Source organism: Lygodium microphyllum, chromosome 6, assembly GCF_053477565.2.
Source record: "Lygodium microphyllum isolate KBCC chromosome 6, Lygodium_microphyllum_v1.1.10, whole genome shotgun sequence".
NCBI lineage: Eukaryota > Viridiplantae > Streptophyta > Polypodiopsida > Schizaeales > Lygodiaceae > Lygodium > Lygodium microphyllum.
The window spans coordinates 80,149,147-80,157,847 of NC_141140.1; positions in this window are offsets into that span (position 1 = coordinate 80,149,147).

Here is an 8,701-nt window from a genome sequence, read left to right on the forward strand (position 1 = left end):
CAACTCTTGCTAGAGTTGAATCTTTCATGCCTTTGTATTTACTAAAAACATGCTCTCAAAAATTGTCCAAGCTGCATGTGAAGTTTCTGCATTCCTGATATGTCCGAGCATAGTATTATCAATGACCGCAGTTATCCAGTACATCACCTTTTTGTCTTTTGCATTCCACTCTTTCCATGCTTTTAACTCATCTACAATCGGAGGGATACCCAGCTCTGGCTCCTTTTCTTCACCTAAAACAAACTCATAAAGGCCCTTTCCAATGAGGAAGTTCGTCACACGAAACTTCCATGAAGGGTAGTTGTTCTTGTCGAGATTCTCAATAATGGAATTTCCATTGTTCTCTGCCATTATCACAAACAAGGATACAACACGTGCACAGCAATACACCAAGCAACCTTTTTCTTTGATTGCTCAATAATACATATAATCTGCAACATGTTTGCAGATAAACCTTATGTTTTCTTCCTGCAAACACCTCAAAAATTACAGATTTGCAATCTGTAACCTGCGTATCCACTTTTGATCAATACAACCGAAATCACAGTGTACCCTGAAACTGCTGCCCGCAACCCTATGACTCTAAAACAGGGCCTAAAACAGTCTCAGACCCTGCTTCCGGTGCCTCCAGAGGCACTATCCAAGAGAGAGAGTGGAAGAATGGGAGAGCTTCTTACCAGTTGCTTGCTTGCTTGAACCTTGCTTCTTCTCCTTCACTTCAACCTTCAAAATCAGTCTCTTTCAGTGGTGCGGCTCTGATACCATGTCAAGAATCGCGTGATGGGGGGATGTGCTTGAGCTGTTGCGCCAAACACACAGTATATACACAAGAAGAAGCTCACTCAAGTACACAAGAAGAGAGATGGAGGCCAAAACATTTTCTTGCTGGTTTCTTCTTCTTCTTCCACACACTATACAATGTACACAAAGTATAGATAAGATACAACATAAAGGAAAGTGGCCTTCTAAGTCAAACAGTGCATAATCAACTACACTAATTCAAATAGTGCATAACTGACTACACTAATCAACTGGAGTTATATCTTTGCCAGCTATAGGTAGGTGTAACAAACTAAATATAATAAGTGATAAGTCAGTGGTCATGTGAGTATAATAATGACCACCAACATGCTAAGTGTAGACATGCAGAATCATCTAGCCAGGTGGTCCATCATCAATGTCCGCACGTGTTGAGCTTGCCATCTCAACAGTTTAGTTGGAAGAAATAAGAACATTGTCACTTGCCTTTTTGAATTTGGTCGGTTGATCGTTTGTTATTGTTTTCATAGTGTTATAAAATAAGCTTACTTAGACATTCGAGTATTATTATTTTTTCTTGGAATATAGGCCAACCGTCAAGCACTTATTTTCTTCTTAGATTTATAGGCCTTATTGGCCCGCCATTTGGCCACCCCCCCTTTTGGACTTATAGGCTTGTCGTTCGACCATTATAGCATTGCTTTCTTTCTTTGGCTTAATAGCTACCATCTCTCCTTTCTTTAATGTTTTCTTAAAAAGGAAAAGTCTTTCTAAGGGTTTTTAGCCTTCGTAAGCACCATAGCCTATGTAGGTTGCCAAATGGACCGTTGGTTGAATTTGGCTGCTTCCTTGCTTTTTTTAAAATTCATTTTTAATGTGGATAAGATTCTCTCCCTCTCCCTCTCCCTCTCTCCCTCACACACACACACACACACACACACACCGCACACACACACACACACATCGCGCGCGCGCACACACACACACACACACACACACACACACACACTCTCTCTCTCTCTCTCTCTCTCTCTCTCTCTCTCTCTCTCTCTCTCTCTCTCTCTCTCTCTCTCTCTCTCTCTCTCTCTCTCTCTCTCTCTCTCTCTCTCTTGCCCCCAATCCCCAAACAATCTTTTGATTGGACGAATCGGGCTATAATTGGTCAAATTTGGCTGCTTCCTTTTTTCTTTTTAATGTGTTTTTAATGCAAGCCTTAACTAGGTTGACATGTGTAGCTCAATAAAGGAGTTTGAAGTTCTATATGTAGTTCTTGCATGTTTGTTATGTAGCAATTTTACTGATGGTGTTTAGACATGCGTCATGTTTCAAAGTAACTTAAGTACATTTGTACATAAGTTCTTGTGTTGTTTAAATACATGAAGGATGTCGAAATGAGAATATGTATGCATATGTAGTTCAAGTCACTGATCCTGATTTTGAATGTTCACATTTCTTTTGGTTGTAGGCACCATAGCCAAGTGGGAATAAGAATATAAACATTGCATTTTTCAAGGTGATATTTATGCAGGGTGAGGTTCTTGCAATCAAGCAATTTGTCCTAAATGTCATTGTTCTTTCAACGAGATGATTATTATTCCGTAATATGATGCATGTGAACTTGTGCTGATCGGCTCTTTGGAATGCCTATTGTTGGCTTGGCTCGACTACATTTTTGAGCAAACTGTAACATCTTTCATTCTCGTAATCTGCTTGGAGCATTGGGTTGAATGGAGAGCTTTCACAATGGAGCTCTATAATCCTTTTGATGGATTGCCTGTTGAGGATGCAAAGCCGCGTCCTTGGATGTGGATGTTTTGTTATAGCCATGTACTTCTAGATCAGTGGATTATGCAGCAAGTTGAAAGAAAACACATCTACAATATCGGATGTACTCAAGTCAATTCTAGTAGATGGCTGTGAAAGCGATCCATCATTCCAAGAAACTAGAGAGTTATCGAGAATAGATCGACAGTCCAAAGTTTCGTTTGCAATAGCTCTTATTGTTTTGCAAACCAAGATGGATGTATCAATGATACTCAATAGTTGAAGTTGTAATGGCTTTGCATTGAGAATTCATTTTGTGTAGTTTGATAAGAGTGACACCATATATTTGTTTCTCTCTTTCTTCGCAAGAAATAGTTGGCATTTAGTTACCATCATGTTGACTTCATGTTGTTGGCATGCAAGGATGAGAATAGTGCTTGACCAAGCCATTGTAGCTTGTATTTCTTTTGTAGATGGATTGTTCTTTTGTGAGTTGACAACATGATGTTGCATTGTCACTATACCATAAGATGTGCACATTGTTAGTCTTCCAATGATGCTTTCACATTCTGTCGCCCAAGATGATTCGAAATTTTCTATGTCGTATCAAGTTGCAGCAAATGTTTTTAGTGATGTTTTTCTAGAAGCCATAGTTCTCATTTTTTCAGAAGTCCTGAAGGATGTCGTGACTTTGTTTCTTTGTATAGCATCCATTGATACTTGTGAGAACAATATGTTTTTATCATAAAACTGCAGTACACATGTTTACGAAAAAACATCCTATACTTCGTAATTTGTTTTTTTTAAAAGATAGTTTATTTTTTCGACGTGCAAGGATTATGATTCTTTTATTGTTAACAGTAATTCAAATAAAATAAATAAATGAAATCAATAAAAAAATAACAATACTTGAAAAACAAAAAAAAACTAAATGAAATGAGAAAATATCTTATATAGCATACCGAAGAGTTGGCATAAATCTCTTCATAATTAAATAATTATGGGAGAAGGTGCCATTCTCCCATCTATTCAAAATATCTGGTTTGTTGAAGTTTTGTGTTTTCATTTTTTTCAATATGTTTGAAAGATTGTTATGCTTTCGTTTTTGTCATACGTTCAAAAGATCATTTTCTTTCATTTTCATTTCACTATTATTTACTAATCCTAGAAATAACGAATGATGAAGACTTGAACCTAACTTTAATAAACTAAAAAGGTGAAGTAAATTTTTATTTAAACTAATTTTAAAAAGAGCGAAGGATGAAGATTTGAATCTAATCTTTTAGCTTGCAAGCATGATGAGACCGAGGAACTGATGTACTCGTCTCCACACACTTATGTATAACCTTCCTCTCTCCTCAAATAAGAGACGAATTTCATAATGAAGAGAATGGCCTATACTACACTTAACTATCATCCCTTTATATAGGCTTAAGGCTTCCCAACTTTCAAAGCTTTCCTTTAAGCTTTTTAAAGCTTTTGCAGTTTACAAACTTGAAAAGCCTAAAAGCTTTCAAATGTTTAAGCTTTTCTTAAAAACTTTTCTTCAATTTTGGGTGTTCACTTATGTTTTCCTTCTTTAACCCAAAAAAATAACAAAAATGATAATTACAAAATGTCACATAGTTGTACCTATAAAAATTATTTTGAAGATACCTTGTGACCTTGTGGACTATTGAACGGCCCGTCAAATGGTGACAAGACTCTCTCTCTCTCTCCCCCCCAATCCCCCAAAAGACCTTTCGATTGAATCGACTTATTGGGCTAATTGGAGTTAAATTGAGGCCCTCATAGGCCTAATCCCAAGGCTTGTAGTGGATGATTACCATGTATTATTCTTATTTTTGAAATTTCTATTTTTATTAAGGCCACTTCAGAAGCCAATTTGGTCACTTAGGCCAATAGGAAAATCCTTAGAGGACCTTGCTTAATGGTTTTTTTAGTTGCTCAATATCAGCCCCAAAGATTAACAAGCTACCAATGGCTACGGGTGCTATTGAGGCAAGGCCTATGAGCTTCACACAAAGAACGAATAGGAGGGATTTGGGCATTGACATTGAGGTATTGCTTCATTATTTCAGAGATTTATTTTAGTCCATAGGTCTAGGTAAACAAGGCAGCCAACATTGAAGCTTTCAACCTTCATATCTCTTTGCCCCTAGTTGTGGGCTACTAGAGGCTTGTTTCAAGGTCTCTTTGGCTCATGTTTGAGCCCTCCAATCTCTCCAGACCTACCACGTGGACCAGTAGGAGCAGCAGCATCATCACGCAAATTTGCACCTAATTCTGGACAGCCACCATTCAACCACTTCAGCTCCATATCCAACTTGGCATTAAGCACTTGTTTGGGCTCCATTTTGGGCTTCTTGCACATGTATTGATACTTCGCATTGATCCTTTGAGATTAGGCATTGGTTTGGTGGCTGAAAACAGTGTTTCAGGACTGTTATAAATAGTCCACAGACATTTGATGCTAGTGCTACATTCAGGACTGTTATAAATAGTCCACAAACATTTGATGCTAGTGCTACATTCAGGATTGTTATAAATAGTCCACAGACATTTGATGCTAGTGCTACATTCACGGTTTATGCCTATGCTTGTTTGGGCATGACTACATAGCCGGTTTGATGCCTATTGCATCCCGATTGATTGGGGGATTGAAGCTACATGTAATGCTATGATTTTGGCTTGATTGTGGGGCTAGAAATACACAGTTTATAACAGTAAATGCATGCTGAATACTCTTCGGCTGAAGCTATCTTTCATGCTTTGACATGTGCCTATTGGTTCCGGGTGTATGTATTGGGTTATGCTATGATGTATTGATCATCTAGGGACGACTTCAAGCTTGTCATTGGATCCGGATGCTTTTGGAAGCTTGAGCTTATTTCAGCCCGCACTTATTGACATCAATCTGTGCTTGACAGTGGTCAGTGCTTTGACAGTTATATGCTCTTTGGTTACATGCTTACCCGACGCCTACGGCTTGATGCACTTGTCTTGGCACAGTGTACCATGTACTCATTGAGCTTTAGTGCTCTCTGAAGTCTTGGCTTGGATTCTCATTTGCTATTCCAGACTTTTGTATTGGATGTCATTTTTGTTGTCAAAGATCTTTATTGGGATGTATGTCTTGCTCATGGATGCTTCCTACAATTGCTTTGTAGCCGTCATGCTCTTGGGATGATATTGAGGCATTGTCTTGGTTACCTGTCTTTGGTACTTTGACTTGGTTTGATTGAGCTATTGAGCTCGTTTTCACCTTTTGTGCTAGTGGGAGCATCTTATATGCTTGACCGACATTGAGCAGGAGGTTTATGCTACTTGAACATTTTGCAGATACTTGAGACTTTGGGATCTCTTACACTTAAATGTTGCATGGTTCATGCACTGATATCTTGGAGTTGCTTTTGACTTGAGCTTGGGCTTTGCACCCTTGTGAGCATACACCTACTGGTGTCAATTCTTGCCAGTGTTATGTATGCTTTGCCCTACTGTCCAGGGGGTATGCCTACTCACTAACGGATGCTTTAGTGACATGTTTGGGTGTTTGCTCAGGGTCTTGATGACTGTTTGGTATTGATTTATGCCCGTTTATGACTGGTCATGTCTTGGCTGTCATTTATTGACTTGATGCAGTGATTTGGTCAGCAATTGACTCTCACATTACCCTGCTGTCATTTTTTACAGCAAGTATATAACTCCAAACTGACATGGATTTTTCATGCTGAAATATTATGAAATGATGTACTTTCACTAGTACTTGGTGGGCAGCAGCTTTAGTTACACTTTTCTCGCAATTTTCTCTCGATTTTGGTGATTTTTTTGTCATTTTCTACCGTAAATAGCAAGCAATTTTGAACTGTCTGCAGTCTTCCAGCCTGCATTATGGCGAGTTCATCCACTGATCATACTATTTTCAACATCACTAAGCTTGATGGTACGAATTACTCTTATTAGAAGAGCCAGATTTGGTAGGTGTTGGTGCAAAAATCGTAGATCAAACCATTGAGGTTGAGTGGGCATCTGCCTGTAACTATGCCAGATGAGGAATGGCTTGAGCTTGATGAGTTATGCAAGTCCACTATTTTATTATCTCTCACAGAACAGGTTCATTACAATGTATTTGAGGAAGAATAGAGTGCATGGAAGTTGTGGGATAAATTCAAGAATCTCTATGATAAGAAAAGTCCAGTGAATCAGATGTATTGGCTAAAGCAGCTTATGGATCTGCGCATGAAGGAGAATGTGACTATGTCTGCTCATTTGAGCCAGTTCCATGCTATACTCAAGAACTTGACTTCGCAGGAGATCACTTTTGTAGAGGATGTCACTCCTCTTTTCTTGCTTGGTACTCTTAATGAGTCATGGGATGTATTCCGCACTACATTATGTGCCTCTACTGCTACCTTGAAATTATCTGATGTTGAGAGTGCTCTTCTGCAGGAAGAGGTTAATTGTAAGAATTTGGATGCCTCTCGTGTATCGCATGCTATGACAGTTAGAGGCAGGAATGATGGATATGGAAAGCACGGCAGTGGCAGTGGTGGCCGTGGACAGGATTCTCAAAAATCTCGATCCAAGTCTCGTGGGAAGTCACGTAGCAAATCCCGTGCCAGGAATGCAGGCCATATTAGGCCACAATGCCATGAACTGCGCAATGAAAGGTGCAAAGATAAGGGGAAAGACAAAGTGCAAGATAAGTCTTCTGATCACAACATAGTGCCTGCAAAGTCCAGTGTTAAAATTGAAGAGATCAATGTTATACAACCTGAGGATGTTGATGATGATTATATCCTTGTAGCTTCTTCTAGTGCTTTGCAGATGATAGAGATACACTCTATGTATGCATAGTGTTGGCTCTTGGACTCAAGTGCGTCCTTTCATGTGACACCTTGCCGAGAGTGGTTTCATTCATATCGTACTGTTTCGGGTTTTGTGCGCTTGGGTGATGAGAGCTCTCTTGATATTGTGGGCATTGGTGATATTAGGCTGCAGTTTCCTTCTAGCAGCAGTTTTGTTATGCAGGATGTACGTCATGTACCTGCTTTGACACGTAGTCTCATGTCAGCTGGACAACTTGATGACGTAGGTTATCATGTATCTTTTGGAGACTCTGCATGGAAGATCACTCGTGGCAGACTTGTGATTGCGAGAGGTGACAAGGCTGGTAGCCTCTATCCCTTGATTGTATCCGCTTCTTCCCTTGATCATGTTTTTTCTGTGGGTTCTATCCCACATGTATCTCTTTGGCATGCCCGTTTGGGCCATATGTCTTTGAAGGGAATGAAAATGCTTTCTAGTTTGCAATACTTTACCACCTCTTGATTATGCATGTTTTGATTCATGTAAGCATTATCTTTATGGCAGGCAAACTAGGTCTATGCACAAGAAGTCTGGTAGGCCATGCATGAGTGAGCCCTTGACATTGGTACATTCGGATGTCTGTGGGCCCATGCCTTGTCAGTCTATGGGTGGTGCAAAGTATTTTATTACTTTCATAGATGATTTTTCCCAAAAAGTTTGGGCTTATCCCATTAAGCTGAAATCCGATGTCTTGGATGTATTTCAGAGATGGCTTGCATTGGTTGAGAACCAGTCTGGGTATAGGCTAAAATGACTAAGGACAAATAATGGGGGTGAGTATGTCTCACGTGCTTTTGAGCAGTTATGTGATGAGAGGGGTATTAAGCGTCAGTTGAGCGCCCCCTACACCCCCCCCAAAATGGTTTGGCTGAGCGGATGAATAGAACCATCCAGGAGCATGTACGCAGTATGCTTAGCCATGCATGCCTACCACAGAGCTTTTGGGCTGAGGTAGTTAGTACAGCTGTGCATATCATAAACAGATCACCTTCTAGTGGTTTGGATTTCTAGGTTGCAGAGGAGGTATGGACTGGAAAACCTCCCTCTTATACGCATCTCCATGTCTTTGGATGTGAGGCATTTTGCCATGTGCCCAGGGACAAGAGAAGTAAGTTGTATCCTAAGAGTGTCAAATGCATTTTCCTTGGTTATGGGGATGCAAGCGAGATGGATTACCGTCTCTGGGATCCGCGGGCGTGGAAAGTCATCCACAATCATGATGTAGTCTTCTATGAAGACAAGATGCATAGGCAGCCTGAGAGAGTTATTGAGATCCACAGGGTCATATTTCAAGAGGACCCGAGAGCTC